Raw genomic sequence first — 24,801 nt, forward strand, 5'->3', positions numbered from 1 at the left:
GATCCATTCAGTTTTCAAAAAAGAATATATGCGATTGCATGGGATATACTAACGGATGCGATCATACCAGCACTAATGCACCGGATCCCATCAGAACTCCGCAGTGAAGCGTGCTTGGGCGAGAGTAGTACTAGGATGGGTGACTTTCCGGAAAGTCCTCGTGTTGCATCCCTCCCCCCCCCCCCCCTTTTTTTTTTTTTTTGGTTGTTTCGCAATACTATAGTACATAGAGAACGTCGTAACTTTCAGACCGTGAGGAACCACGCAACCCATAATACCTTTTTGAAAAGCCCCAAGAGAGCTTCTGGCAAGGCAATGGGTCTTCGTACCATTGGACCATTCTCGAGGGCAGATTTTGACGTTTGAAGGCAGTTAAGATGTTTTTTTGTGATCCCGACACAATTAGTTACGGCTCCAAAACAGTGTTTGGACATGGTTATTGCTTGTTTTTGGACGTTGGAAGCACGTCCAAGGTGACTAAACCGGTCCGCATATCAAGTGGGACCCACATCGAATGATCCATTCAGTTTTCAAAAAAGAATATATGCGATTGCATGGGATATACTAACGGATGCGATCATACCAGCACTAATGCACCGGATCCCATCAGAACTCCGCAGTGAAGCGTGCTTGGGCGAGAGGAGTACTAGGATGGGTGACTTTCCGGGAAGTCCTCGTGTTGCATTCCTCCCCCCCCTTTTTTTTTTTTTTTTGGTTGTTTCGCAATACTATAGTACATAGAGAACGTCGTAACTTTCAGACCGTGAGGAACCACGCAACCCATAATACCTTTTTGAAAAGCCCCAAGAGAGCTTCTGGCAAGGCAATGGGTCTTCGTTCCATTGGACCATTCTCGAGGGCAGATTTTGACGTTTGAAGGCAGTTAAGATGTTTTTTTGTGATCCCGACACAATTAGTTACGGCTCCAAAACAGTGTTTGGACATGGTTATCGCTTGTTTTTGGACGTTGGAAGCACGTCCAAGGTGACTAAACCGGTCCGCATATCAAGTGGGACCCACATCGAATGATCCATTCAGTTTTCGAAAAAGGATATATGCGATTGCATGGGATATACTAACGGATGCGATCATACCAGCATTAATGCACCGGATCCCATCAGAACTCCGCAGTTAAGCGTGCTTGGGCGAGAGTAATACTAGGATGGGTGACCTCCCGGGAAGTCCTCGTGTTGCATCCCTCCCCCCCCCCCTTTTTTTTTTGGTTGTTTCGCAAGACTATAGTACATAGAGAACGTCGTAACTTTCGGACCGTGAGGAACCACGCAACCCATAATACCTTTTTGAAAAGCCCCAAGGGAGCTTCTGGCAAGGCAATGGGTCTTTGTACCATTGGACCATTCTCGAGGGCAGATTTTGACGTTTGAAGGCAGTTAAGATGTTTTTTTGTGATCCCGACACAATTAGTTACGGCTCCAAAACAGTGTTTGGACATGGTTATCGCTTGTTTTTGGACGTTGGAAGCACGTCCAAGGTGACTAAACCGGTCCGCATATCAAGTGGGACCCACATCGAATGATCCATTCAGTTTTTGAAAAAGGATATATGCGATTGCATGGGATATACTAACGGATGCGATCATACCAGCATTAATGCACCGGATCCCATCAGAACTCCGCAGTTAAGCGTGCTTGGGCGAGAGTAATACTAGGATGGGTGACCTCCCGGGAAGTCCTCGTGTTGCATCCCTCCCCCCCCCCCCCTTTTTTTTTTTGGTTGTTTCGCAAGACTATAGTACATAGAGAACGTCGTAACTTTCGGACCGTGAGGAACCACGCAACCCATAATACCTTTTTGAAAAGCCCCAAGGGAGCTTCTGGCAAGGCAATGGGTCTTTGTACCATCGGACCATTCTCGAGGGCAGATTTTGACGTTTGAAGGCAGTTAAGATGTTTTTTTGTGATCCCGACACAATTAGTTACGGCTCCAAAACAGTGTTTGGACATGGTTATTGCTTGTTTTTGGACGTTGGAAGCACGTCCAAGGTGACTAAACCGGTCCGCATATCAAGTGGGACCCACATCGAATGATCCATTCAGTTTTCAAAAAAGGATATATGCGATTGCATGGGTTATACTAACGGATGCGATCATACCAGCACTAATGCACCGGATCCCATCAGAACTCCGCAGTGAAGCGTGCTTGGGCGAGAGGAGTACTAGGATGGGTGACTTTCCGGGAAGTCCTCGTGTTGCATTCCTCCCCCCCCTTTTTTTTTTTTTTTTGGTTGTTTCGCAATACTATAGTACATAGAGAACATCGTAACTTTCAGACCGTGAGGAACCACGCAACCCATAATACCTTTTTGAAAAGCCCCAAGAGAGCTTCTGGCAAGGCAATGGGTCTTCGTACCATTGGACCATTCTCGAGGGCAGATTTTGACGTTTGAAGGCAGTTAAGATGTTTTTTTGTGATCCCGACACAATTAGTTACGGCTCCAAAACAGTGTTTGGACATGGTTATCGCTTGTTTTTGGACGTTGGAAGCACGTCCAAGGTGACTAAACCGGTCCGCATATCAAGTGGGACCCACATCGAATGATCCATTCAGTTTTCAAAAAAGAATATATGCGATTGCATGGGATATACTAACGGATGCGATCATACCAGCACTAATGCACCGGATCCCATCAGAACTCCGCAGTGAAGCGTACTTGGGCGAGAGGAGTACTAGGATGGGTGACTTTCCGGGAAGTCCTCGTGTTGCATTCCTCCCCCCCCTTTTTTTTTTTTTTTTGGTTGTTTCGCAATACTATAGTACATAGAGAACGTCGTAACTTTCAGACCGTGAGGAACCACGCAACCCATAATACCTTTTTGAAAAGCCCCAAGAGAGCTTCTGGCAAGGCAATGGGTCTTCGTTCCATTGGACCATTCTCGAGGGCAGATTTTGACGTTTGAAGGCAGTTAAGATGTTTTTTTGTGATCCCGACACAATTAGTTACGGCTCCAAAACAGTGTTTGGACATGGTTATCGCTTGTTTTTGGACGTTGGAAGCACGTCCAAGGTGACTAAACCGGTCCGCATATCAAGTGGGACCCACATCGAATGATCCATTCAGTTTTCGAAAAAGGATATATGCGATTGCATGGGATATACTAACGGATGCGATCATACCAGCATTAATGCACCGGATCCCATCAGAACTCCGCAGTTAAGCGTGCTTGGGCGAGAGTAATACTAGGATGGGTGACCTCCCGGGAAGTCCTCGTGTTGCATCCCTCCCCCCCCCCCCTTTTTTTTTTGGTTGTTTCGCAAGACTATAGTACATAGAGAACGTCGTAACTTTCGGACCGTGAGGAACCACGCAACCCATAATACCTTTTTGAAAAGCCCCAAGGGAGCTTCTGGCAAGGCAATGGGTCTTTGTACCATCGGACCATTCTCGAGGGCAGATTTTGACGTTTGAAGGCAGTTAAGATGTTTTTTTGTGATCCCGACACAATTAGTTACGGCTCCAAAACAGTGTTTGGACATGGTTATTGCTTGTTTTTGGACGTTGGAAGCACGTCCAAGGTGACTAAACCGGTCCGCATATCAAGTGGGACCCGCATCGAATGATCCATTCAGTTTTCAAAAAAGAATATATGCGATTGCATGGGATATACTAACGGATGCGATCATACCAGCACTAATGCACCGGATCCCATCAGAACTCCGCAGTGAAGCGTGCTTGGGCGAGAGTAGTACTAGGATGGGTGACTTTCCGGAAAGTCCTCGTGTTGCATCCCTCCCCCCCCCCCCCTTTTTTTTTTTTTTTGGTTGTTTCGCAATACTATAGTACATAGAGAACGTCGTAACTTTCAGACCGTGAGGAACCACGCAACCCATAATACCTTTTTGAAAAGCCCCAAGAGAGCTTCTGGCAAGGCAATGGGTCTTCGTACCATTGGACCATTCTCGAGGGCAGATTTTGACGTTTGAAGGCAGTTAAGATGTTTTTTTGTGATCCCGACACAATTAGTTACGGCTCCAAAACAGTGTTTGGACATGGTTATTGCTTGTTTTTGGACGTTGGAAGCACGTCCAAGGTGACTAAACCGGTCCGCATATCAAGTGGGACCCACATCGAATGATCCATTCAGTTTTCAAAAAAGAATATATGCGATTGCATGGGATATACTAACGGATGCGATCATACCAGCACTAATGCACCGGATCCCATCAGAACTCCGCAGTGAAGCGTGCTTGGGCGAGAGGAGTACTAGGATGGGTGACTTTCCGGGAAGTCCTCGTGTTGCATTCCTCCCCCCCCTTTTTTTTTTTTTTTTGGTTGTTTCGCAATACTATAGTACATAGAGAACATCGTAACTTTCAGACCGTGAGGAACCACGCAACCCATAATACCTTTTTGAAAAGCCCCAAGAGAGCTTCTGGCAAGGCAATGGGTCTTCGTACCATTGGACCATTCTCGAGGGCAGATTTTGACGTTTGAAGGCAGTTAAGATGTTTTTTTGTGATCCCGACACAATTAGTTACGGCTCCAAAACAGTGTTTGGACATGGTTATCGCTTGTTTTTGGACGTTGGAAGCACGTCCAAGGTGACTAAACCGGTCCGCATATCAAGTGGGACCCACATCGAATGATCCATTCAGTTTTCGAAAAAGGATATATGCGATTGCATGGGATATACTAACGGATGCGATCATACCAGCATTAATGCACCGGATCCCATCAGAACTCCGCAGTTAAGCGTGCTTGGGCGAGAGTAATACTAGGATGGGTGACCTCCCGGGAAGTCCTCGTGTTGCATCCCTCCCCCCCCCCCTTTTTTTTTTGGTTGTTTCGCAAGACTATAGTACATAGAGAACGTCGTAACTTTCGGACCGTGAGGAACCACGCAACCCATAATACCTTTTTGAAAAGCCCCAAGGGAGCTTCTGGCAAGGCAATGGGTCTTTGTACCATCGGACCATTCTCGAGGGCAGATTTTGACGTTTGAAGGCAGTTAAGATGTTTTTTTGTGATCCCGACACAATTAGTTACGGCTCCAAAACAGTGTTTGGACATGGTTATTGCTTGTTTTTGGACGTTGGAAGCACGTCCAAGGTGACTAAACCGGTCCGCATATCAAGTGGGACCCACATCGAATGATCCATTCAGTTTTCAAAAAAGAATATATGCGATTGCATGGGATATACTAACGGATGCGATCATACCAGCACTAATGCACCGGATCCCATCAGAACTCCGCAGTGAAGCGTGCTTGGGCGAGAGTAGTACTAGGATGGGTGACTTTCCGGAAAGTCCTCGTGTTGCATCCCTCCCCCCCCCCCTTTTTTTTTTTTTTTGGTTGTTTCGCAATACTATAGTACATAGAGAACGTCGTAACTTTCAGACCGTGAGGAACCACGCAACCCATAATACCTTTTTGAAAAGCCCCAAGAGAGCTTCTGGCAAGGCAATGGGTCTTTGTACCATCGGACCATTCTCGAGGGCAGATTTTGACGTTTGAAGGCAGTTAAGATGTTTTTTTGTGATCCCGACACAATTAGTTACGGCTCCAAAACAGTGTTTGGACATGGTTATTGCTTGTTTTTGGACGTTGGAAGCACGTCCAAGGTGACTAAACCGGTCCGCATATCAAGTGGGACCCGCATCGAATGATCCATTCAGTTTTCAAAAAAGAATATATGCGATTGCATGGGATATACTAACGGATGCGATCATACCAGCACTAATGCACCGGATCCCATCAGAACTCCGCAGTGAAGCGTGCTTGGGCGAGAGGAGTACTAGGATGGGTGACTTTCCGGGAAGTCCTCGTGTTGCATTCCTCCCCCCCCTTTTTTTTTTTTTTTTGGTTGTTTCGCAAGACTATAGTACATAGAGAACGTCGTAACTTTCGGACCGTGAGGAACCACGCAACCCATAATACCTTTTTGAAAAGCCCCAAGGGAGCTTCTGGCAAGGCAATGGGTCTTTGTACCATCGGACCATTCTCGAGGGCAGATTTTGACGTTTGAAGGCAGTTAAGATGTTTTTTTGTGATCCCGACACAATTAGTTACGGCTCCAAAACAGTGTTTGGACATGGTTATTGCTTGTTTTTGGACGTTGGAAGCACGTCCAAGGTGACTAAACCGGTCCGCATATCAAGTGGGACCCGCATCGAATGATCCATTCAGTTTTCAAAAAAGAATATATGCGATTGCATGGGATATACTAACGGATGCGATCATACCAGCACTAATGCACCGGATCCCATCAGAACTCCGCAGTGAAGCGTGCTTGGGCGAGAGTAGTACTAGGATGGGTGACTTTCCGGAAAGTCCTCGTGTTGCATCCCTCCCCCCCCCCCCCCCTTTTTTTTTTTTTTTGGTTGTTTCGCAATACTATAGTACATAGAGAACGTCGTAACTTTCAGACCGTGAGGAACCACGCAACCCATAATACCTTTTTGAAAAGCCCCAAGAGAGCTTCTGGCAAGGCAATGGGTCTTCGTACCATTGGACCATTCTCGAGGGCAGATTTTGACGTTTGAAGGCAGTTAAGATGTTTTTTTGTGATCCCGACACAATTAGTTACGGCTCCAAAACAGTGTTTGGACATGGTTATTGCTTGTTTTTGGACGTTGGAAGCACGTCCAAGGTGACTAAACCGGTCCGCATATCAAGTGGGACCCACATCGAATGATCCATTCAGTTTTCAAAAAAGAATATATGCGATTGCATGGGATATACTAACGGATGCGATCATACCAGCACTAATGCACCGGATCCCATCAGAACTCCGCAGTGAAGCGTGCTTGGGCGAGAGGAGTACTAGGATGGGTGACTTTCCGGGAAGTCCTCGTGTTGCATTCCTCCCCCCCCTTTTTTTTTTTTTTTTGGTTGTTTCGCAATACTATAGTACATAGAGAACATCGTAACTTTCAGACCGTGAGGAACCACGCAACCCATAATACCTTTTTGAAAAGCCCCAAGAGAGCTTCTGGCAAGGCAATGGGTCTTCGTACCATTGGACCATTCTCGAGGGCAGATTTTGACGTTTGAAGGCAGTTAAGATGTTTTTTTGTGATCCCGACACAATTAGTTACGGCTCCAAAACAGTGTTTGGACATGGTTATCGCTTGTTTTTGGACGTTGGAAGCACGTCCAAGGTGACTAAACCGGTCCGCATATCAAGTGGGACCCACATCGAATGATCCATTCAGTTTTCGAAAAAGGATATATGCGATTGCATGGGATATACTAACGGATGCGATCATACCAGCATTAATGCACCGGATCCCATCAGAACTCCGCAGTTAAGCGTGCTTGGGCGAGAGTAATACTAGGATGGGTGACCTCCCGGGAAGTCCTCGTGTTGCATCCCTCCCCCCCCCCCTTTTTTTTTTGGTTGTTTCGCAAGACTATAGTACATAGAGAACGTCGTAACTTTCGGACCGTGAGGAACCACGCAACCCATAATACCTTTTTGAAAAGCCCCAAGGGAGCTTCTGGCAAGGCAATGGGTCTTTGTACCATCGGACCATTCTCGAGGGCAGATTTTGACGTTTGAAGGCAGTTAAGATGTTTTTTTGTGATCCCGACACAATTAGTTACGGCTCCAAAACAGTGTTTGGACATGGTTATTGCTTGTTTTTGGACGTTGGAAGCACGTCCAAGGTGACTAAACCGGTCCGCATATCAAGTGGGACCCACATCGAATGATCCATTCAGTTTTCAAAAAAGAATATATGCGATTGCATGGGATATACTAACGGATGCGATCATACCAGCACTAATGCACCGGATCCCATCAGAACTCCGCAGTGAAGCGTGCTTGGGCGAGAGTAGTACTAGGATGGGTGACTTTCCGGAAAGTCCTCGTGTTGCATCCCTCCCCCCCCCTTTTTTTTTTTTTTTGGTTGTTTCGCAATACTATAGTACATAGAGAACGTCGTAACTTTCAGACCGTGAGGAACCACGCAACCCATAATACCTTTTTGAAAAGCCCCAAGAGAGCTTCTGGCAAGGCAATGGGTCTTCGTACCATTGGACCATTCTCGAGGGCAGATTTTGACGTTTGAAGGCAGTTAAGATGTTTTTTTGTGATCCCGACACAATTAGTTACGGCTCCAAAACAGTGTTTGGACATGGTTATTGCTTGTTTTTGGACGTTGGAAGCACGTCCAAGGTGACTAAACCGGTCCGCATATCAAGTGGGACCCACATCGAATGATCCATTCAGTTTTCAAAAAAGAATATATGCGATTGCATGGGATATACTAACGGATGCGATCATACCAGCACTAATGCACCGGATCCCATCAGAACTCCGCAGTGAAGCGTGCTTGGGCGAGAGGAGTACTAGGATGGGTGACTTTCCGGGAAGTCCTCGTGTTGCATTCCTCCCCCCCCCTTTTTTTTTTTTTTTTGGTTGTTTCGCAATACTATAGTACATAGAGAACATCGTAACTTTCAGACCGTGAGGAACCACGCAACCCATAATACCTTTTTGAAAAGCCCCAAGAGAGCTTCTGGCAAGGCAATGGGTCTTCGTACCATTGGACCATTCTCGAGGGCAGATTTTGACGTTTGAAGGCAGTTAAGATGTTTTTTTGTGATCCCGACACAATTAGTTACGGCTCCAAAACAGTGTTTGGACATGGTTATCGCTTGTTTTTGGACGTTGGAAGCACGTCCAAGGTGACTAAACCGGTCCGCATATCAAGTGGGACCCACATCGAATGATCCATTCAGTTTTCGAAAAAGGATATATGCGATTGCATGGGATATACTAACGGATGCGATCATACCAGCATTAATGCACCGGATCCCATCAGAACTCCGCAGTTAAGCGTGCTTGGGCGAGAGTAATACTAGGATGGGTGACCTCCCGGGAAGTCCTCGTGTTGCATCCCTCCCCCCCCCCTTTTTTTTTTGGTTGTTTCGCAAGACTATAGTACATAGAGAACGTCGTAACTTTCGGACCGTGAGGAACCACGCAACCCATAATACCTTTTTGAAAAGCCCCAAGGGAGCTTCTGGCAAGGCAATGGGTCTTTGTACCATCGGACCATTCTCGAGGGCAGATTTTGACGTTTGAAGGCAGTTAAGATGTTTTTTTGTGATCCCGACACAATTAGTTACGGCTCCAAAACAGTGTTTGGACATGGTTATTGCTTGTTTTTGGACGTTGGAAGCACGTCCAAGGTGACTAAACCGGTCCGCATATCAAGTGGGACCCACATCGAATGATCCATTCAGTTTTCGAAAAAGGATATATGCGATTGCATGGGATATACTAACGGATGCGATCATACCAGCATTAATGCACCGGATCCCATCAGAACTCCGCAGTTAAGCGTGCTTGGGCGAGAGTAATACTAGGATGGGTGACCTCCCGGGAAGTCCTCGTGTTGCATCCCTCCCCCCCCCCCTTTTTTTTTTGGTTGTTTCGCAAGACTATAGTACATAGAGAACGTCGTAACTTTCGGACCGTGAGGAACCACGCAACCCATAATACCTTTTTGAAAAGCCCCAAGGGAGCTTCTGGCAAGGCAATGGGTCTTTGTACCATCGGACCATTCTCGAGGGCAGATTTTGACGTTTGAAGGCAGTTAAGATGTTTTTTTGTGATCCCGACACAATTAGTTACGGCTCCAAAACAGTGTTTGGACATGGTTATTGCTTGTTTTTGGACGTTGGAAGCACGTCCAAGGTGACTAAACCGGTCCGCATATCAAGTGGGACCCACATCGAATGATCCATTCAGTTTTCAAAAAAGAATATATGCGATTGCATGGGATATACTAACGGATGCGATCATACCAGCACTAATGCACCGGATCCCATCAGAACTCCGCAGTGAAGCGTGCTTGGGCGAGAGTAGTACTAGGATGGGTGACTTTCCGGAAAGTCCTCGTGTTGCATCCCTCCCCCCCCCCCCCCTTTTTTTTTTTTTTTGGTTGTTTCGCAATACTATAGTACATAGAGAACGTCGTAACTTTCAGACCGTGAGGAACCACGCAACCCATAATACCTTTTTGAAAAGCCCCAAGAGAGCTTCTGGCAAGGCAATGGGTCTTCGTACCATTGGACCATTCTCGAGGGCAGATTTTGACGTTTGAAGGCAGTTAAGATGTTTTTTTGTGATCCCGACACAATTAGTTACGGCTCCAAAACAGTGTTTGGACATGGTTATTGCTTGTTTTTGGACGTTGGAAGCACGTCCAAGGTGACTAAACCGGTCCGCATATCAAGTGGGACCCACATCGAATGATCCATTCAGTTTTCAAAAAAGAATATATGCGATTGCATGGGATATACTAACGGATGCGATCATACCAGCACTAATGCACCGGATCCCATCAGAACTCCGCAGTGAAGCGTGCTTGGGCGAGAGGAGTACTAGGATGGGTGACTTTCCGGGAAGTCCTCGTGTTGCATTCCTCCCCCCCCTTTTTTTTTTTTTTTTGGTTGTTTCGCAATACTATAGTACATAGAGAACATCGTAACTTTCAGACCGTGAGGAACCACGCAACCCATCATACCTTTTTGAAAAGCCCCAAGAGAGCTTCTGGCAAGGCAATGGGTCTTCGTACCATTGGACCATTCTCGAGGGCAGATTTTGACGTTTGAAGGCAGTTAAGATGTTTTTTTGTGATCCCGACACAATTAGTTACGGCTCCAAAACAGTGTTTGGACATGGTTATTGCTTGTTTTTGGACGTTGGAAGCACGTCCAAGGTGACTAAACCGGTCCGCATATCAAGTGGGACCCACATCGAATGATCCATTCAGTTTTCAAAAAAGAATATATGCGATTGCATGGGATATACTAACGGATGCGATCATACCAGCACTAATGCACCGGATCCCATCAGAACTCCGCAGTGAAGCGTGCTTGGGCGAGAGTAGTACTAGGATGGGTGACTTTCCGGAAAGTCCTCGTGTTGCATCCCTCCCCCCCCCCCCTTTTTTTTTTTTTTTGGTTGTTTCGCAATACTATAGTACATAGAGAACGTCGTAACTTTCAGACCGTGAGGAACCACGCAACCCATAATACCTTTTTGAAAAGCCCCAAGAGAGCTTCTGGCAAGGCAATGGGTCTTCGTACCATTGGACCATTCTCGAGGGCAGATTTTGACGTTTGAAGGCAGTTAAGATGTTTTTTTGTGATCCCGACACAATTAGTTACGGCTCCAAAACAGTGTTTGGACATGGTTATTGCTTGTTTTTGGACGTTGGAAGCACGTCCAAGGTGACTAAACCGGTCCGCATATCAAGTGGGACCCACATCGAATGATCCATTCAGTTTTCAAAAAAGAATATATGCGATTGCATGGGATATACTAACGGATGCGATCATACCAGCACTAATGCACCGGATCCCATCAGAACTCCGCAGTGAAGCGTGCTTGGGCGAGAGGAGTACTAGGATGGGTGACTTTCCGGGAAGTCCTCGTGTTGCATTCCTCCCCCCCCCTTTTTTTTTTTTTTTTGGTTGTTTCGCAATACTATAGTACATAGAGAACATCGTAACTTTCAGACCGTGAGGAACCACGCAACCCATCATACCTTTTTGAAAAGCCCCAAGAGAGCTTCTGGCAAGGCAATGGGTCTTCGTACCATTGGACCATTCTCGAGGGCAGATTTTGACGTTTGAAGGCAGTTAAGATGTTTTTTTGTGATCCCGACACAATTAGTTACGGCTCCAAAACAGTGTTTGGACATGGTTATCGCTTGTTTTTGGACGTTGGAAGCACGTCCAAGGTGACTAAACCGGTCCGCATATCAAGTGGGACCCACATCGAATGATCCATTCAGTTTTCGAAAAAGGATATATGCGATTGCATGGGATATACTAACGGATGCGATCATACCAGCATTAATGCACCGGATCCCATCAGAACTCCGCAGTTAAGCGTGCCTGGGCGAGAGTAATACTAGGATGGGTGACCTCCCGGGAAGTCCTCGTGTTGCATCCCTCCCCCCCCCCCCCTTTTTTTTTTGGTTGTTTCGCAAGACTATAGTACATAGAGAACGTCGTAACTTTCGGACCGTGAGGAACCACGCAACCCATAATACCTTTTTGAAAAGCCCCAAGGGAGCTTCTGGCAAGGCAATGGGTCTTTGTACCATCGGACCATTCTCGAGGGCAGATTTTGACGTTTGAAGGCAGTTAAGATGTTTTTTTGTGATCCCGACACAATTAGTTACGGCTCCAAAACAGTGTTTGGACATGGTTATTGCTTGTTTTTGGACGTTGGAAGCACGTCCAAGGTGACTAAACCGGTCCGCATATCAAGTGGGACCCACATCGAATGATCCATTCAGTTTTCAAAAAAGAATATATGCGATTGCATGGGATATACTAACGGATGCGATCATACCAGCACTAATGCACCGGATCCCATCAGAACTCCGCAGTGAAGCGTGCTTGGGCGAGAGTAGTACTAGGATGGGTGACTTTCCGGAAAGTCCTCGTGTTGCATCCCTCCCCCCCCCCCCCCCTTTTTTTTTTTTTTTGGTTGTTTCGCAATACTATAGTACATAGAGAACGTCGTAACTTTCAGACCGTGAGGAACCACGCAACCCATAATACCTTTTTGAAAAGCCCCAAGAGAGCTTCTGGCAAGGCAATGGGTCTTCGTACCATTGGACCATTCTCGAGGGCAGATTTTGACGTTTGAAGGCAGTTAAGATGTTTTTTTGTGATCCCGACACAATTAGTTACGGCTCCAAAACAGTGTTTGGACATGGTTATTGCTTGTTTTTGGACGTTGGAAGCACGTCCAAGGTGACTAAACCGGTCCGCATATCAAGTGGGACCCACATCGAATGATCCATTCAGTTTTCAAAAAAGAATATATGCGATTGCATGGGATATACTAACGGATGCGATCATACCAGCACTAATGCACCGGATCCCATCAGAACTCCGCAGTGAAGCGTGCTTGGGCGAGAGGAGTACTAGGATGGGTGACTTTCCGGGAAGTCCTCGTGTTGCATTCCTCCCCCCCCTTTTTTTTTTTTTTTTGGTTGTTTCGCAATACTATAGTACATAGAGAACATCGTAACTTTCAGACCGTGAGGAACCACGCAACCCATAATACCTTTTTGAAAAGCCCCAAGAGAGCTTCTGGCAAGGCAATGGGTCTTCGTACCATTGGACCATTCTCGAGGGCAGATTTTGACGTTTGAAGGCAGTTAAGATGTTTTTTTGTGATCCCGACACAATTAGTTACGGCTCCAAAACAGTGTTTGGACATGGTTATCGCTTGTTTTTGGACGTTGGAAGCACGTCCAAGGTGACTAAACCGGTCCGCATATCAAGTGGGACCCACATCGAATGATCCATTCAGTTTTCGAAAAAGGATATATGCGATTGCATGGGATATACTAACGGATGCGATCATACCAGCATTAATGCACCGGATCCCATCAGAACTCCGCAGTTAAGCGTGCCTGGGCGAGAGTAATACTAGGATGGGTGACCTCCCGGGAAGTCCTCGTGTTGCATCCCTCCCCCCCCCCCCTTTTTTTTTTGGTTGTTTCGCAAGACTATAGTACATAGAGAACGTCGTAACTTTCGGACCGTGAGGAACCACGCAACCCATAATACCTTTTTGAAAAGCCCCAAGGGAGCTTCTGGCAAGGCAATGGGTCTTTGTACCATCGGACCATTCTCGAGGGCAGATTTTGACGTTTGAAGGCAGTTAAGATGTTTTTTTGTGATCCCGACACAATTAGTTACGGCTCCAAAACAGTGTTTGGACATGGTTATTGCTTGTTTTTGGACGTTGGAAGCACGTCCAAGGTGACTAAACCGGTCCGCATATCAAGTGGGACCCACATCGAATGATCCATTCAGTTTTCAAAAAAGAATATATGCGATTGCATGGGATATACTAACGGATGCGATCATACCAGCACTAATGCACCGGATCCCATCAGAACTCCGCAGTGAAGCGTGCTTGGGCGAGAGTAGTACTAGGATGGGTGACTTTCCGGAAAGTCCTCGTGTTGCATCCCTCCCCCCCCCCCCCCTTTTTTTTTTTTTTGGTTGTTTCGCAATACTATAGTACATAGAGAACGTCGTAACTTTCAGACCGTGAGGAACCACACAACCCATAATACCTTTTTGAAAAGCCCCAAGAGAGCTTCTGGCAAGGCAATGGGTCTTTGTTCCATTGGACCATTCTCGAGGGCAGATTTTGACGTTTGAAGGCAGTTAAGATGTTTTTTTGTGATCCCGACACAATTAGTTACGGCTCCAAAACAGTGTTTGGACATGGTTATTGTTTGTTTTTGGACGTTGGAAGCACGTCCAAGGTGACTAAACCGGTCCGCATATCAAGTGGGACCCACATCGAATGATCCATTCAGTTTTCAAAAAAGAATATATGCGATTGCATGGGATATACTAACGGATGCGATCATACCAGCATTAATGCACCGGATCCCATCAGAACTCCGCAGTTAAGCGTGCTTGGGCGAGAGTAATACTAGGATGGGTGACCTCCCGGGAAGTCCTCGTGTTGCATCCCTCCCCCCCCCCCCCCCCTTTTTTTTTTGGTTGTTTCGCAAGACTATAGTACATAGAGGACGTCGTAACTTTCGGACCGTGAGGAACCACGCAACCCATAATACCTTTTTGAAAAGCCCCAAGGGAGCTTCTGGCAAGGCAATGGGTCTTTGTACCATCGGACCATTCTCGAGGGCAGATTTTGACGTTTGAAGGCAGTTAAGATGTTTTTTTGTGATCCCGACACAATTAGTTACGGCTCCAAAACAGTGTTTGGACATGGTTATTGCTTGTTTTTGGACGTTGGAAGCACGTCCAAGGTGACTAAACCGGTCCGCATATCAAGTGGGACCCACATCGAATGATCCATTCAGTTTTCAAAAAAGGATATATGCGATTGCATGGGATATACTAACGGATGCGATCATACCAGCACTAATGCACCGGATCCCATCAGAACTCCGCAGTGAAGCGTGCTTGGGCGAGAGTAGTACTAGGATGGGTGACTTTCCGGGAAGTCCTCGTGTTGCATTCCTCCCCCCCCTTTTTTTTTTTTTTTTGGTTGTTTCGCAATACTATAGTACATAGAGAACGTCGTAACTTTCAGACCGTGAGGAACCACGCAACCCATAATACCTTTTTGAAAAGCCCCAAGAGAGCTTCTGGCAAGGCAATGGGTCTTCGTTCCATTGGACCATTCTCGAGGGCAGATTTTGACGTTTGAAGGCAGTTAAGATGTTTTTTTGTGATCCCGACACAATTAGTTACGGCTCCAAAACAGTGTTTGGACATGGTTATTGCTTGTTTTTGGACGTTGGAAGCACGTCCAAGGTGACTAAACCGGTCCGCATATCAAGTGGGACCCACATCGAATGATCCATTCAGTTTTCAAAAAAGAATATATGCGATTGCATGGGATATACTAACGGATGCGATCATACCAGCACTAATGCACCGGATCCCATCAGAACTCCGCAGTGAAGCGTGCTTGGGCGAGAGGAGTACTAGGATGGGTGACTTTCCGGGAAGTCCTCGTGTTGCATTCCTCCCCCCCCTTTTTTTTTTTTTTTTGGTTGTTTCGCAATACTATAGTACATAGAGAACATCGTAACTTTCAGACCGTGAGGAACCACGCAACCCATAATACCTTTTTGAAAAGCCCCAAGAGAGCTTCTGGCAAGGCAATGGGTCTTCGTACCATTGGACCATTCTCGAGGGCAGATTTTGACGTTTGAAGGCAGTTAAGATGTTTTTTTGTGATCCCGACACAATTAGTTACGGCTCCAAAACAGTGTTTGGACATGGTTATCGCTTGTTTTTGGACGTTGGAAGCACGTCCAAGGTGACTAAACCGGTCCGCATATCAAGTGGGACCCACATCGAATGATCCATTCAGTTTTCGAAAAAGGATATATGCGATTGCATGGGATATACTAACGGATGCGATCATACCAGCATTAATGCACCGGATCCCATCAGAACTCCGCAGTTAAGCGTGCCTGGGCGAGAGTAATACTAGGATGGGTGACCTCCCGGGAAGTCCTCGTGTTGCATCCCTCCCCCCCCCCCCTTTTTTTTTTGGTTGTTTCGCAAGACTATAGTACATAGAGAACGTCGTAACTTTCGGACCGTGAGGAACCACGCAACCCATAATACCTTTTTGAAAAGCCCCAAGGGAGCTTCTGGCAAGGCAATGGGTCTTCGTACCATTGGACCATTCTCGAGGGCAGATTTTGACGTTTGAAGGCAGTTAAGATGTTTTTTTGTGATCCCGACACAATTAGTTACGGCTCCAAAACAGTGTTTGGACATGGTTATTGCTTGTTTTTGGACGTTGGAAGCACGTCCAAGGTGACTAAACCGGTCCGCATATCAAGTGGGACCCACATCGAATGATCCATTCAGTTTTCAAAAAAGGATATATGCGATTGCATGGGATATACTAACGGATGCGATCATACCAGCACTAATGCACCGGATCCCATCAGAACTCCGCAGTGAAGCGTGCTTGGGCGAGAGTAGTACTAGGATGGGTGACTTTCCGGGAAGTCCTCGTGTTGCATTCCTCCCCCCCCTTTTTTTTTTTTTTTTGGTTGTTTCGCAATACTATAGTACATAGAGAACGTCGTAACTTTCAGACCGTGAGGAACCACGCAACCCATAATACCTTTTTGAAAAGCCCCAAGAGAGCTTCTGGCAAGGCAATGGGTCTTCGTTCCATTGGACCATTCTCGAGGGCAGATTTTGACGTTTGAAGGCAGTTAAGATGTTTTTTTGTGATCCCGACACAATTAGTTACGGCTCCAAAACAGTGTTTGGACATGGTTATCGCTTGTTTTTGGACGTTGGAAGCACGTCCAAGGTGACTAAACCGGTCCGCATATCAAGTGGGACCCACATCGAATGATCCATTCAGTTTTCGAAAAAGGATATATGCGATTGCATGGGATATACTAACGGATGCGATCATACCAGCATTAATGCACCGGATCCCATCAGAACTCCGCAGTTAAGCGTGCCTGGGCGAGAGTAATACTAGGATGGGTGACCTCCCGGGAAGTCCTCGTGTTGCATCCCTCCCCCCCCCCCCCTTTTTTTTTTGGTTGTTTCGCAAGACTATAGTACATAGAGAACGTCGTAACTTTCGGACCGTGAGGAACCACGCAACCCATAATACCTTTTTGAAAAGCCCCAAGGGAGCTTCTGGCAAGGCAATGGGTCTTCGTACCATTGGACCATTCTCGAGGGCAGATTTTGACGTTTGAAGGCAGTTAAGATGTTTTTTTGTGATCCCGACACAATTAGTTACGGCTCCAAAACAGTGTTTGGACATGGTTATTGCTTGTTTTTGGACGTTGGAAGCACGTCCAAGGTGACTAAACCGGTCCGCATATCAAGTGGGACCCACATCGAATGATCCATTCAGTTTTCAAAAAAGGATATATGCGATTGCATGGGATATACTAACGGATGCGATCATACCAGCACTAATGCACCGGATCCCATCAGAACTCCGCAGTGAAGCGTGCTTGGGCGAGAGTAGTACTAGGATGGGTGACTTTCCGGGAAGTCCTCGTGTTGCATTCCTCCCCCCCCTTTTTTTTTTTTTTTTGGTTGTTTCGCAATACTATAGTACATAGAGAACGTCGTAACTTTCAGACCGTGAGGAACCACGCAACCCATAATACCTTTTTGAAAAGCCCCAAGAGAGCTTCTGGCAAGGCAATGGGTCTTCGTTCCATTGGACCATTCTCGAGGGCAGATTTTGACGTTTGAAGGCAGTTAAGATGTTTTTTTGTGATCCCGACACAATTAGTTACGGCTCCAAAACAGTGTTTGGACATGGTTATTGCTTGTTTTTGGACGTTGGAAGCACGTCCAAGGTGACTAAACCGGTCCGCATATCAAGTGGGACCCACATCGAATGATCCATTCAGTTTTCGAAAAAGGATATATGCGATTGCATGGGATATACTAACGGATGCGATCATACCAGCACTAATGCACCGGATCCCATCAGAACTCCGCAGTGAAGCGTGCTTGGGCGAGAGTAGTACTAGGATGGGTGACTTTCCGGGAAGTCCTCGTGTTGCATCCCTCCCCCCCCCCCCCTTTTTTTTTTTTTTGGTTGTTTCGCAATACTATAGTACATAGAGAACGTCGTAACTTTCAGACCGTGAGGAACCACGCAACCCATAATACCTTTTTGAAAAGCCCCAAGAGAGCTTCTGGCAAGGCAATGGGTCTTCGTTCCATTGGACCATTCTCGAGGGCAGATTTTGACGTTTGAAGGCAGTTAAGATGTTTTTTTGTGATCCCGACACAATTAGTTACGGCTCCAAAACAGTGTTTGGACATGGTTATCGCTTGTTTTTGGACGTTGGAAGCACGTCCAAGGTGACTAAACCGGTCCGCATATCAAGTGGGACCCACATCGAATGATCTATTCAGTTTTCAAAAAAGGATATATGCGATTGCATGGGATATACTAACGGATGCGATCATACCAGCACTAATGCACCGGATCCCATCAGAACTCCGCAGTTAAGCGTGCTTGGGCGAGAGTAATACTAGGATGGGTGACCTCCCGAGAAGTCCTCGTGTTGCATCCCTCCCCCCCCCCCCCCTTTTTTTTTTTGGTTGTTTCGCAAGACTATAGTACATAGAGAACGTCGTAACTTTCGGACCGTGAGGAACCACGCAACCCATAATACCTTTTTGAAAAGCCCCAAGGGAGCTTCTGGCAAGGCAATGGGTCTTTGTACCATCGGACCATTCTCGAGGGCAGATTTTGACGTTTGAAGGCAGTTAAGATGTTTTTTTGTGATCCCGACACAATTAGTTACGACTCCAAAACAGTGTTTGGACATGGTTATCGCTTGTTTTTGGACGTTGGAAGCACGTCCAAGGTGACTAAACCGGTCCGCATATCAAGTGGGACCCACATCGAATGATCCATTCAGTTTTCAAAAAAGGATATATGCGATTGCATGGGATATACTAACGGATGCGATCATACCAGCACTAATGCACCGGATCCCATCAGAACTCCGCAGTGAAGCGTGCTTGGGCGAGAGTAGTACTAGGATGGGTGACTTTCCGGGAAGTCCTCGTGTTGCATTCCTCCCCCCCCTTTTTTTTTTTTTTTTGGTTGTTTCGCAATACTATAGTACATAGAGAACGTCGTAACTTTCAGACCGTGAGGAACCACGCAACCCATAATACCTTTTTGAAAAGCCCCAAGAGAGCTTCTGGCAAGGCAATGGGTCTTCGTTCCATTGGACCATTCTCGAGGGCAGATTTTGACGTTTGAAGGCAGTTAAGATGTTTTTTTGTGATCCCGACACAATTAGTTACGGCTCCAAAACAGTGTTTGGACATGGTTATCGCTTGTTTTTGGACGTTGGAAGCACGTCCAAGGTGACTAAACCGGTCCGCATATCAAGTGGGACCCACATCGAATGATCCATTCAGTTTTCAAAAAAGGATATATGCGATTGCATGGGATATACTAACGGATGCGATCATACCAGCACTAATGCACCGGATCCCATCAGAACTCCGCAGTTAAGCGTGCTTGGGCGAGAGTAATACTAGGATGGGTGACCTCCCGAGAAGTCCTCGTGTTGCATCCCTCGTCCCCCCCCCCCCCTTTTTTTTTTTTGGTTGTTTCGCAAGACTATAGTACATAGAGAACGTCGTAACTTTCGGACCGTGAGGAACCACGCAACCCATAATACCTTTTTGAAAATCCCCAAGAGAGCTTCTGGCAAGGCAATGGGTCTTTGTTCCATTGGACCATTCTCGAGGGCAGATTTTGACGTTTGAAGGCAGTTAAGATGTTTTTTTGTGATCCCGACACAATTAGTTACGGCTCCAAAACAGTGTTTGGACATGGTTATTGCTTGTTTTTGGACGTTGGAAGCACGTCCAAGGTGACTAAACCGGTCCGCATATCAAGTGGGACCCACATCGAATGATCCATTCAGTTTTCAAAAAAGAATATATGCGATTGCATGGGATATACTAACGGATGCGATCATACCAGCACTAATGCACCGGATCCCATCAGAACTCCGCAGTGAAGCGTGCTTGGGCGAGAGTAGTACTAGGATGGGTGACTTTCCGGGAAGTCCTCGTGTTGCATTCCTCCCCCCCCCTTTTTTTTTTTTTTTTGGTTGTTTCGCAATACTATAGTACATAGAGAACGTCGTAACTTTCAGACCGTGAGGAACCACGCAACCCATAATACCTTTTTGAAAAGCCCCAAGAGAGCTTCTGGCAAGGCAATGGGTCTTTGTACCATTGGACAATTCTCGATTGCAGATTTTGACGTTTGAAGGCAGTTAAGATGTTTTTTTGTGATCCCGACACAATTAGTTACGACTCCAAAACAGTGTTTGGACATGGTTATCGCTTGTTTTTGGACGTTGGAAGCACGTCCAAGGTGACTAAACCGGTCCGCATATCAAGTGGGACCCACATCGAATGATCCATTCAGTTTTCAAAAAAGGATATATGCGATTGCATGGGATATACTAACGGATGCGATTATACCAGCACTAATGCACCGGATCCCATCAGAACTCCGCAGTGAAGCGTGCTTGGGCGAGAGTAGTACTAGGATGGGTGACTTTCCGGGAAGTCCTCGTGTTGCATTCCTCCCCCCCCTTTTTTTTTTTTTTTGGTTGTTTCGCAATACTATAGTACATAGAGAACGTCGTAACTTTCAGACCGTGAGGAACCACGCAACCCATAATACCTTTTTGAAAAGCCCCAAGAGAGCTTCTGGCAAGGCAATGGGTCTTCGTTCCATTGGACCATTCTCGAGGGCAGATTTTGACGTTTGAAGGCAGTTAAGATGTTTTTTTGTGATCCCGACACAATTAGTTACGGCTCCAAAACAGTGTTTGGACATGGTTATCGCTTGTTTTTGGACGTTGGAAGCACGTCCAAGGTGACTAAACCGGTCCGCATATCAAGTGGGACCCACATCGAATGATCCATTCAGTTTTCAAAAAAGGATATATGCGATTGCATGGGATATACTAACGGATGCGATCATACCAGCACTAATGCACCGGATCCCATCAGAACTCCGCAGTGAAGCGTGCTTGGGCGAGAGTAATACTAGGATGGGTGACCTCCCGAGAAGTCCTCGTGTTGCATCCCTCCTCCCCCCCCCCCCCCTTTTTTTTTTTTGGTTGTTTCGCAAGACTATAGTACATAGAGAACGTCGTAACTTTCGGACCGTGAGGAACCACGCAACCCATAATACCTTTTTGAAAAGCCCCAAGAGAGCTTCTGGCAAGGCAATGGGTCTTCGTTCCATTGGACCATTCTCGAGGGCAGATTTTGACGTTTGAAGGCAGTTAAGATGTTTTTTTGTGATCCCGACACAATTAGTTACGGCTCCAAAACAGTGTTTGGACATGGTTATTGCTTGTTTTTGGACGTTGGAAGCACGTCCAAGGTGACTAAACCGGTCCGCATATCAAGTGGGACCCACATCGAATGATCCATTCAGTTTTCAAAAAAGGATATATGCGATTGCATGGGATATACTAACGGATGCGATCATACCAGCACTAATGCACCGGATCCCATCAGAACTCCGCAGTGAAGCGTGCTTGGGCGAGAGTAGTACTAGGATGGGTGACTTTCCGGGAAGTCCTCGTGTTGCATCCCTCCCCCCCCCCCCCCTTTTTTTTTTTTTTGGTTGTTTCGCAATACTATAGTACATAGAGAACGTCGTAACTTTCAGACCGTGAGGAACCACGCAACCCATAATACCTTTTTGAAAAGCCCCAAGAGAGCTTCTGGCAAGGCAATGGGTCTTTGTACCATTGGACAATTCTCGATTGCAGATTTTGACGTTTGAAGGCAGTTAAGATGTTTTTTTGTGATCCCGACACAATTAGTTACGACTCCAAAACAGTGTTTGGACATGGTTATCGCTTGTTTTTGGACGTTGGAAGCACGTCCAAGGTGACTAAACCGGTCCGCATATCAAGTGGGACCCACATCGAATGATCCATTCAGTTTTCAAAAAAGGATATATGCGATTGCATGGGATATACTAACGGATGCGATCATACCAGCACTAATGCACCGGATCCCATCAGAACTCCGCAGTGAAGCGTGCTTGGGCGAGAGTAGTACTAGGATGGGTGACTTTCCGGGAAGTCCTCGTGTTGCATTCCTCCCCCCCCTTTTTTTTTTTTTTTTGGTTGTTTCGCAATACTATAGTACATAGAGAACGTCATAACTTTCAGACCGTGAGGAACCACGCAACCCATAATACCTTTTTGAAAAGCCCCAAGAGAGCTTCTGGCAAGGCAATGGGTCTTCGTTCCATTGGACCATTCTCGAGGGCAGATTTTGACGTTTGAAGGCAGTTAAGATGTTTTTTTGTGATCCCGACACAATTAGTTACGGCTCCAAAACAGTGTTTGGACATGATTATCGCTTGTTTTTGGACGTTGGAAGCACGTCCAAGGTGACTAAACCGGTCCGCATATCAAGTGGGACCCACATCGAATGATCCATTCAGTTTTCAAAAAAGGATATATGCGATTGCATGGGATATACTAACGGATGCGATCATACCAGCACTAATGCACCGGATCCCATCAGAACTCCGCAGTTAAGCGTGCTTGGGCGAGAGTAATACTAGGATGGGTGACCTCCCGAGAAGTCCTCGTGTTGCATCCCTCCTCCCCCCCCCCCCTTTTTTTTTTTTGGTTGTTTCGCAAGACTATAGTACATAGAGAACGTCGTAACTTTCGGACCGTGAGGAACCACGCAACCCATAATACCTTTTTGAAAATCCCCAAGAGAGCTTCTGGCAAGGCAATGGGTCTTTGTTCCATTGGACCATTCTCGAGGGCAGATTTTGACGTTTGAAGGCAGTTAAGATGTTTTTTTGTGATCCCGACACAATTAGTTACGGCTCCAAAACAGTGTTTGGACATGGTTATTGCTTGTTTTTGGACGTTGGAAGCACGTCCAAGGTGACTAAACCGGTCCGCATATCAAGTGGGACCCACATCGAATGATCCATTCAGTTTTCAAAAAAGAATATATGCGATTGCATGGGATATACTAACGGATGCGATCATACCAGCACTAATGCACCGGATCCCATCAGAACTCCGCAGTGAAGCGTGCTTGGGCGAGAGTAGTACTAGGATGGGTGACTTTCCGGGAAGTCCTCGTGTTGCATTCCTCCCCCCCCCTTTTTTTTTTTTTTTTGGTTGTTTCGCAATACTATAGTACATAGAGAACGTCGTAACTTTCAGACCGTGAGGAACCACGCAACCCATAATACCTTTTTGAAAAGCCCCAAGAGAGCTTCTGGCAAGGCAATGGGTCTTTGTACCATTGGACAATTCTCGATTGCAGATTTTGACGTTTGAAGGCAGTTAAGATGTTTTTTTGTGATCCCGACACAATTAGTTACGACTCCAAAACAGTGTTTGGACATGGTTATCGCTTGTTTTTGGACGTTGGAAGCACGTCCAAGGTGACTAAACCGGTCCGCATATCAAGTGGGACCCACATCGAATGATCCATTCAGTTTTCAAAAAAGGATATATGCGATTGCATGGGATATACTAACGGATGCGATCATACCAGCACTAATGCACCGGATCCCATCAGAACTCCGCAGTGAAGCGTGCTTGGGCGAGAGTAGTACTAGGATGGGTGACTTTCCGGGAAGTCCTCGTGTTGCATTCCTCCCCCCCCTTTTTTTTTTTTTTTTGGTTGTTTCGCAATACTATAGTACATAGAGAACGTCGTAACTTTCAGACCGTGAGGAACCACGCAACCCATAATACCTTTTTGAAAAGCCCCAAGAGAGCTTCTGGCAAGGCAATGGGTCTTCGTTCCATTGGACCATTCTCGAGGGCAGATTTTGACGTTTGAAGGCAGTTAAGATGTTTTTTTGTGATCCCGACACAATTAGTTACGGCTCCAAAACAGTGTTTGGACATGGTTATCGCTTGTTTTTGGACGTTGGAAGCACGTCCAAGGTGACTAAACCGGTCCGCATATCAAGTGGGACCCACATCGAATGATCCATTCAGTTTTCAAAAAAGGATATATGCGATTGCATGGGATATACTAACGGATGCGATCATACCAGCACTAATGCACCGGATCCCATCAGAACTCCGCAGTTAAGCGTGCTTGGGCGAGAGTAATACTAGGATGGGTGACCTCCCGAGAAGTCCTCGTGTTGCATCCCTCCTCCCCCCCCCCCCTTTTTTTTTTTTGGTTGTTTCGCAAGACTATAGTACATAGAGAACGTCGTAACTTTCGGACCGTGAGGAACCACGCAACCCATAATACCTTTTTGAAAATCCCCAAGAGAGCTTCTGGCAAGGCAATGGGTCTTTGTTCCATTGGACCATTCTCGAGGGCAGATTTTGACGTTTGAAGGCAGTTAAGATGTTTTTTTGTGATCCCGACACAATTAGTTACGGCTCCAAAACAGTGTTTGGACATGGTTATTGCTTGTTTTTGGACGTTGGAAGCACGTCCAAGGTGACTAAACCGGTCCGCATATCAAGTGGGACCCACATCGAATGATCCATTCAGTTTTCAAAAAAGGATATATGCGATTGCATGGGATATACTAACGGATGCGATCATACCAGCACTAATGCACCGGATCCCATCAGAACTCCGCAGTGAAGCGTGCTTGGGCGAGAGTAGTACTAGGATGGGTGACTTTCCGGGAAGTCCTCGTGTTGCATTCCTCCCCCCCCCTTTTTTTTTTTTTTTTGGTTGTTTCGCAATACTATAGTACATAGAGAACGTC

The 24,801-nt window shown here is 46.3% G+C and overlaps 49 non-coding genes across 49 annotated transcripts; all 49 read left to right on the forward strand.

Moving 5' to 3' along the window:
- The first annotated feature begins 53 nt into the window (after positions 1-53).
- Positions 54-172, forward strand: LOC147932600 (5S ribosomal RNA). The gene has a single exon (XR_015576421.1). It is a non-coding gene; the product is annotated as a 5S ribosomal RNA (ribosomal RNA).
- Positions 173-569: 397 nt separating this feature from the next.
- LOC147932601 (5S ribosomal RNA) lies at positions 570-688 on the forward strand. The gene has a single exon (XR_015576255.1). It is a non-coding gene; the product is annotated as a 5S ribosomal RNA (ribosomal RNA).
- A 392-nt stretch (positions 689-1,080) lies between these two features.
- On the forward strand, positions 1,081-1,199 carry LOC147932602 (5S ribosomal RNA). Its single transcript, XR_015575957.1, has one exon. It is a non-coding gene; the product is annotated as a 5S ribosomal RNA (ribosomal RNA).
- A 389-nt stretch (positions 1,200-1,588) lies between these two features.
- Positions 1,589-1,707, forward strand: LOC147932603 (5S ribosomal RNA). Its single transcript, XR_015575958.1, has one exon. It is a non-coding gene; the product is annotated as a 5S ribosomal RNA (ribosomal RNA).
- A 392-nt stretch (positions 1,708-2,099) lies between these two features.
- Positions 2,100-2,218, forward strand: LOC147932604 (5S ribosomal RNA). The gene has a single exon (XR_015576256.1). It is a non-coding gene; the product is annotated as a 5S ribosomal RNA (ribosomal RNA).
- A 392-nt stretch (positions 2,219-2,610) lies between these two features.
- Positions 2,611-2,729, forward strand: LOC147932605 (5S ribosomal RNA). Its single transcript, XR_015576653.1, has one exon. It is a non-coding gene; the product is annotated as a 5S ribosomal RNA (ribosomal RNA).
- Positions 2,730-3,121: 392 nt separating this feature from the next.
- LOC147932606 (5S ribosomal RNA) lies at positions 3,122-3,240 on the forward strand. Its single transcript, XR_015575959.1, has one exon. It is a non-coding gene; the product is annotated as a 5S ribosomal RNA (ribosomal RNA).
- A 390-nt stretch (positions 3,241-3,630) lies between these two features.
- On the forward strand, positions 3,631-3,749 carry LOC147932607 (5S ribosomal RNA). Its single transcript, XR_015576422.1, has one exon. It is a non-coding gene; the product is annotated as a 5S ribosomal RNA (ribosomal RNA).
- A 396-nt stretch (positions 3,750-4,145) lies between these two features.
- On the forward strand, positions 4,146-4,264 carry LOC147932608 (5S ribosomal RNA). Its single transcript, XR_015576257.1, has one exon. It is a non-coding gene; the product is annotated as a 5S ribosomal RNA (ribosomal RNA).
- Positions 4,265-4,656: 392 nt separating this feature from the next.
- On the forward strand, positions 4,657-4,775 carry LOC147932609 (5S ribosomal RNA). Its single transcript, XR_015575961.1, has one exon. It is a non-coding gene; the product is annotated as a 5S ribosomal RNA (ribosomal RNA).
- Positions 4,776-5,164: 389 nt separating this feature from the next.
- Positions 5,165-5,283, forward strand: LOC147932610 (5S ribosomal RNA). The gene has a single exon (XR_015576423.1). It is a non-coding gene; the product is annotated as a 5S ribosomal RNA (ribosomal RNA).
- A 394-nt stretch (positions 5,284-5,677) lies between these two features.
- On the forward strand, positions 5,678-5,796 carry LOC147932611 (5S ribosomal RNA). Its single transcript, XR_015576258.1, has one exon. It is a non-coding gene; the product is annotated as a 5S ribosomal RNA (ribosomal RNA).
- Positions 5,797-6,188: 392 nt separating this feature from the next.
- Positions 6,189-6,307, forward strand: LOC147932612 (5S ribosomal RNA). The gene has a single exon (XR_015576425.1). It is a non-coding gene; the product is annotated as a 5S ribosomal RNA (ribosomal RNA).
- Positions 6,308-6,705: 398 nt separating this feature from the next.
- On the forward strand, positions 6,706-6,824 carry LOC147932613 (5S ribosomal RNA). Its single transcript, XR_015576259.1, has one exon. It is a non-coding gene; the product is annotated as a 5S ribosomal RNA (ribosomal RNA).
- Positions 6,825-7,216: 392 nt separating this feature from the next.
- LOC147932614 (5S ribosomal RNA) lies at positions 7,217-7,335 on the forward strand. Its single transcript, XR_015575962.1, has one exon. It is a non-coding gene; the product is annotated as a 5S ribosomal RNA (ribosomal RNA).
- A 389-nt stretch (positions 7,336-7,724) lies between these two features.
- Positions 7,725-7,843, forward strand: LOC147932615 (5S ribosomal RNA). Its single transcript, XR_015576426.1, has one exon. It is a non-coding gene; the product is annotated as a 5S ribosomal RNA (ribosomal RNA).
- Positions 7,844-8,235: 392 nt separating this feature from the next.
- On the forward strand, positions 8,236-8,354 carry LOC147932616 (5S ribosomal RNA). The gene has a single exon (XR_015576260.1). It is a non-coding gene; the product is annotated as a 5S ribosomal RNA (ribosomal RNA).
- A 393-nt stretch (positions 8,355-8,747) lies between these two features.
- On the forward strand, positions 8,748-8,866 carry LOC147932617 (5S ribosomal RNA). The gene has a single exon (XR_015575963.1). It is a non-coding gene; the product is annotated as a 5S ribosomal RNA (ribosomal RNA).
- Positions 8,867-9,254: 388 nt separating this feature from the next.
- LOC147932618 (5S ribosomal RNA) lies at positions 9,255-9,373 on the forward strand. The gene has a single exon (XR_015575964.1). It is a non-coding gene; the product is annotated as a 5S ribosomal RNA (ribosomal RNA).
- Positions 9,374-9,762: 389 nt separating this feature from the next.
- On the forward strand, positions 9,763-9,881 carry LOC147932619 (5S ribosomal RNA). The gene has a single exon (XR_015576427.1). It is a non-coding gene; the product is annotated as a 5S ribosomal RNA (ribosomal RNA).
- Positions 9,882-10,278: 397 nt separating this feature from the next.
- LOC147932620 (5S ribosomal RNA) lies at positions 10,279-10,397 on the forward strand. Its single transcript, XR_015576261.1, has one exon. It is a non-coding gene; the product is annotated as a 5S ribosomal RNA (ribosomal RNA).
- Positions 10,398-10,789: 392 nt separating this feature from the next.
- Positions 10,790-10,908, forward strand: LOC147932621 (5S ribosomal RNA). Its single transcript, XR_015576428.1, has one exon. It is a non-coding gene; the product is annotated as a 5S ribosomal RNA (ribosomal RNA).
- A 395-nt stretch (positions 10,909-11,303) lies between these two features.
- On the forward strand, positions 11,304-11,422 carry LOC147932622 (5S ribosomal RNA). Its single transcript, XR_015576263.1, has one exon. It is a non-coding gene; the product is annotated as a 5S ribosomal RNA (ribosomal RNA).
- Positions 11,423-11,815: 393 nt separating this feature from the next.
- LOC147932623 (5S ribosomal RNA) lies at positions 11,816-11,934 on the forward strand. Its single transcript, XR_015576005.1, has one exon. It is a non-coding gene; the product is annotated as a 5S ribosomal RNA (ribosomal RNA).
- Positions 11,935-12,325: 391 nt separating this feature from the next.
- Positions 12,326-12,444, forward strand: LOC147932624 (5S ribosomal RNA). The gene has a single exon (XR_015576431.1). It is a non-coding gene; the product is annotated as a 5S ribosomal RNA (ribosomal RNA).
- Positions 12,445-12,842: 398 nt separating this feature from the next.
- On the forward strand, positions 12,843-12,961 carry LOC147932625 (5S ribosomal RNA). Its single transcript, XR_015576264.1, has one exon. It is a non-coding gene; the product is annotated as a 5S ribosomal RNA (ribosomal RNA).
- Positions 12,962-13,353: 392 nt separating this feature from the next.
- Positions 13,354-13,472, forward strand: LOC147932626 (5S ribosomal RNA). Its single transcript, XR_015576006.1, has one exon. It is a non-coding gene; the product is annotated as a 5S ribosomal RNA (ribosomal RNA).
- A 390-nt stretch (positions 13,473-13,862) lies between these two features.
- Positions 13,863-13,981, forward strand: LOC147932627 (5S ribosomal RNA). The gene has a single exon (XR_015576432.1). It is a non-coding gene; the product is annotated as a 5S ribosomal RNA (ribosomal RNA).
- A 396-nt stretch (positions 13,982-14,377) lies between these two features.
- Positions 14,378-14,496, forward strand: LOC147932628 (5S ribosomal RNA). Its single transcript, XR_015575965.1, has one exon. It is a non-coding gene; the product is annotated as a 5S ribosomal RNA (ribosomal RNA).
- A 394-nt stretch (positions 14,497-14,890) lies between these two features.
- LOC147932629 (5S ribosomal RNA) lies at positions 14,891-15,009 on the forward strand. Its single transcript, XR_015576109.1, has one exon. It is a non-coding gene; the product is annotated as a 5S ribosomal RNA (ribosomal RNA).
- A 392-nt stretch (positions 15,010-15,401) lies between these two features.
- LOC147932630 (5S ribosomal RNA) lies at positions 15,402-15,520 on the forward strand. The gene has a single exon (XR_015576265.1). It is a non-coding gene; the product is annotated as a 5S ribosomal RNA (ribosomal RNA).
- Positions 15,521-15,912: 392 nt separating this feature from the next.
- On the forward strand, positions 15,913-16,031 carry LOC147932631 (5S ribosomal RNA). Its single transcript, XR_015576007.1, has one exon. It is a non-coding gene; the product is annotated as a 5S ribosomal RNA (ribosomal RNA).
- A 390-nt stretch (positions 16,032-16,421) lies between these two features.
- On the forward strand, positions 16,422-16,540 carry LOC147932632 (5S ribosomal RNA). Its single transcript, XR_015576110.1, has one exon. It is a non-coding gene; the product is annotated as a 5S ribosomal RNA (ribosomal RNA).
- A 392-nt stretch (positions 16,541-16,932) lies between these two features.
- LOC147932633 (5S ribosomal RNA) lies at positions 16,933-17,051 on the forward strand. The gene has a single exon (XR_015576008.1). It is a non-coding gene; the product is annotated as a 5S ribosomal RNA (ribosomal RNA).
- A 391-nt stretch (positions 17,052-17,442) lies between these two features.
- Positions 17,443-17,561, forward strand: LOC147932634 (5S ribosomal RNA). The gene has a single exon (XR_015576111.1). It is a non-coding gene; the product is annotated as a 5S ribosomal RNA (ribosomal RNA).
- A 392-nt stretch (positions 17,562-17,953) lies between these two features.
- LOC147932635 (5S ribosomal RNA) lies at positions 17,954-18,072 on the forward strand. Its single transcript, XR_015575974.1, has one exon. It is a non-coding gene; the product is annotated as a 5S ribosomal RNA (ribosomal RNA).
- Positions 18,073-18,467: 395 nt separating this feature from the next.
- LOC147932636 (5S ribosomal RNA) lies at positions 18,468-18,586 on the forward strand. Its single transcript, XR_015575852.1, has one exon. It is a non-coding gene; the product is annotated as a 5S ribosomal RNA (ribosomal RNA).
- A 393-nt stretch (positions 18,587-18,979) lies between these two features.
- LOC147932637 (5S ribosomal RNA) lies at positions 18,980-19,098 on the forward strand. The gene has a single exon (XR_015576112.1). It is a non-coding gene; the product is annotated as a 5S ribosomal RNA (ribosomal RNA).
- A 392-nt stretch (positions 19,099-19,490) lies between these two features.
- On the forward strand, positions 19,491-19,609 carry LOC147932638 (5S ribosomal RNA). Its single transcript, XR_015575853.1, has one exon. It is a non-coding gene; the product is annotated as a 5S ribosomal RNA (ribosomal RNA).
- Positions 19,610-20,005: 396 nt separating this feature from the next.
- Positions 20,006-20,124, forward strand: LOC147932639 (5S ribosomal RNA). The gene has a single exon (XR_015576113.1). It is a non-coding gene; the product is annotated as a 5S ribosomal RNA (ribosomal RNA).
- A 393-nt stretch (positions 20,125-20,517) lies between these two features.
- LOC147932640 (5S ribosomal RNA) lies at positions 20,518-20,636 on the forward strand. Its single transcript, XR_015576218.1, has one exon. It is a non-coding gene; the product is annotated as a 5S ribosomal RNA (ribosomal RNA).
- A 391-nt stretch (positions 20,637-21,027) lies between these two features.
- On the forward strand, positions 21,028-21,146 carry LOC147932641 (5S ribosomal RNA). Its single transcript, XR_015576138.1, has one exon. It is a non-coding gene; the product is annotated as a 5S ribosomal RNA (ribosomal RNA).
- A 397-nt stretch (positions 21,147-21,543) lies between these two features.
- On the forward strand, positions 21,544-21,662 carry LOC147932642 (5S ribosomal RNA). Its single transcript, XR_015575975.1, has one exon. It is a non-coding gene; the product is annotated as a 5S ribosomal RNA (ribosomal RNA).
- A 396-nt stretch (positions 21,663-22,058) lies between these two features.
- LOC147932643 (5S ribosomal RNA) lies at positions 22,059-22,177 on the forward strand. Its single transcript, XR_015576115.1, has one exon. It is a non-coding gene; the product is annotated as a 5S ribosomal RNA (ribosomal RNA).
- Positions 22,178-22,569: 392 nt separating this feature from the next.
- LOC147932644 (5S ribosomal RNA) lies at positions 22,570-22,688 on the forward strand. Its single transcript, XR_015575854.1, has one exon. It is a non-coding gene; the product is annotated as a 5S ribosomal RNA (ribosomal RNA).
- A 395-nt stretch (positions 22,689-23,083) lies between these two features.
- LOC147932645 (5S ribosomal RNA) lies at positions 23,084-23,202 on the forward strand. Its single transcript, XR_015576116.1, has one exon. It is a non-coding gene; the product is annotated as a 5S ribosomal RNA (ribosomal RNA).
- Positions 23,203-23,595: 393 nt separating this feature from the next.
- On the forward strand, positions 23,596-23,714 carry LOC147932646 (5S ribosomal RNA). Its single transcript, XR_015576117.1, has one exon. It is a non-coding gene; the product is annotated as a 5S ribosomal RNA (ribosomal RNA).
- Positions 23,715-24,106: 392 nt separating this feature from the next.
- LOC147932647 (5S ribosomal RNA) lies at positions 24,107-24,225 on the forward strand. Its single transcript, XR_015575855.1, has one exon. It is a non-coding gene; the product is annotated as a 5S ribosomal RNA (ribosomal RNA).
- A 395-nt stretch (positions 24,226-24,620) lies between these two features.
- LOC147932648 (5S ribosomal RNA) lies at positions 24,621-24,739 on the forward strand. Its single transcript, XR_015576118.1, has one exon. It is a non-coding gene; the product is annotated as a 5S ribosomal RNA (ribosomal RNA).
- Positions 24,740-24,801: the final 62 nt, after the last annotated feature.

Source organism: Camelina sativa, chromosome 12 (assembly GCF_030686135.1).
Source record: "Camelina sativa cultivar CO46 ecotype springtype chromosome 12, ASM3068613v1".
Taxonomy (NCBI): Eukaryota; Viridiplantae; Streptophyta; class Magnoliopsida; order Brassicales; family Brassicaceae; genus Camelina; species Camelina sativa.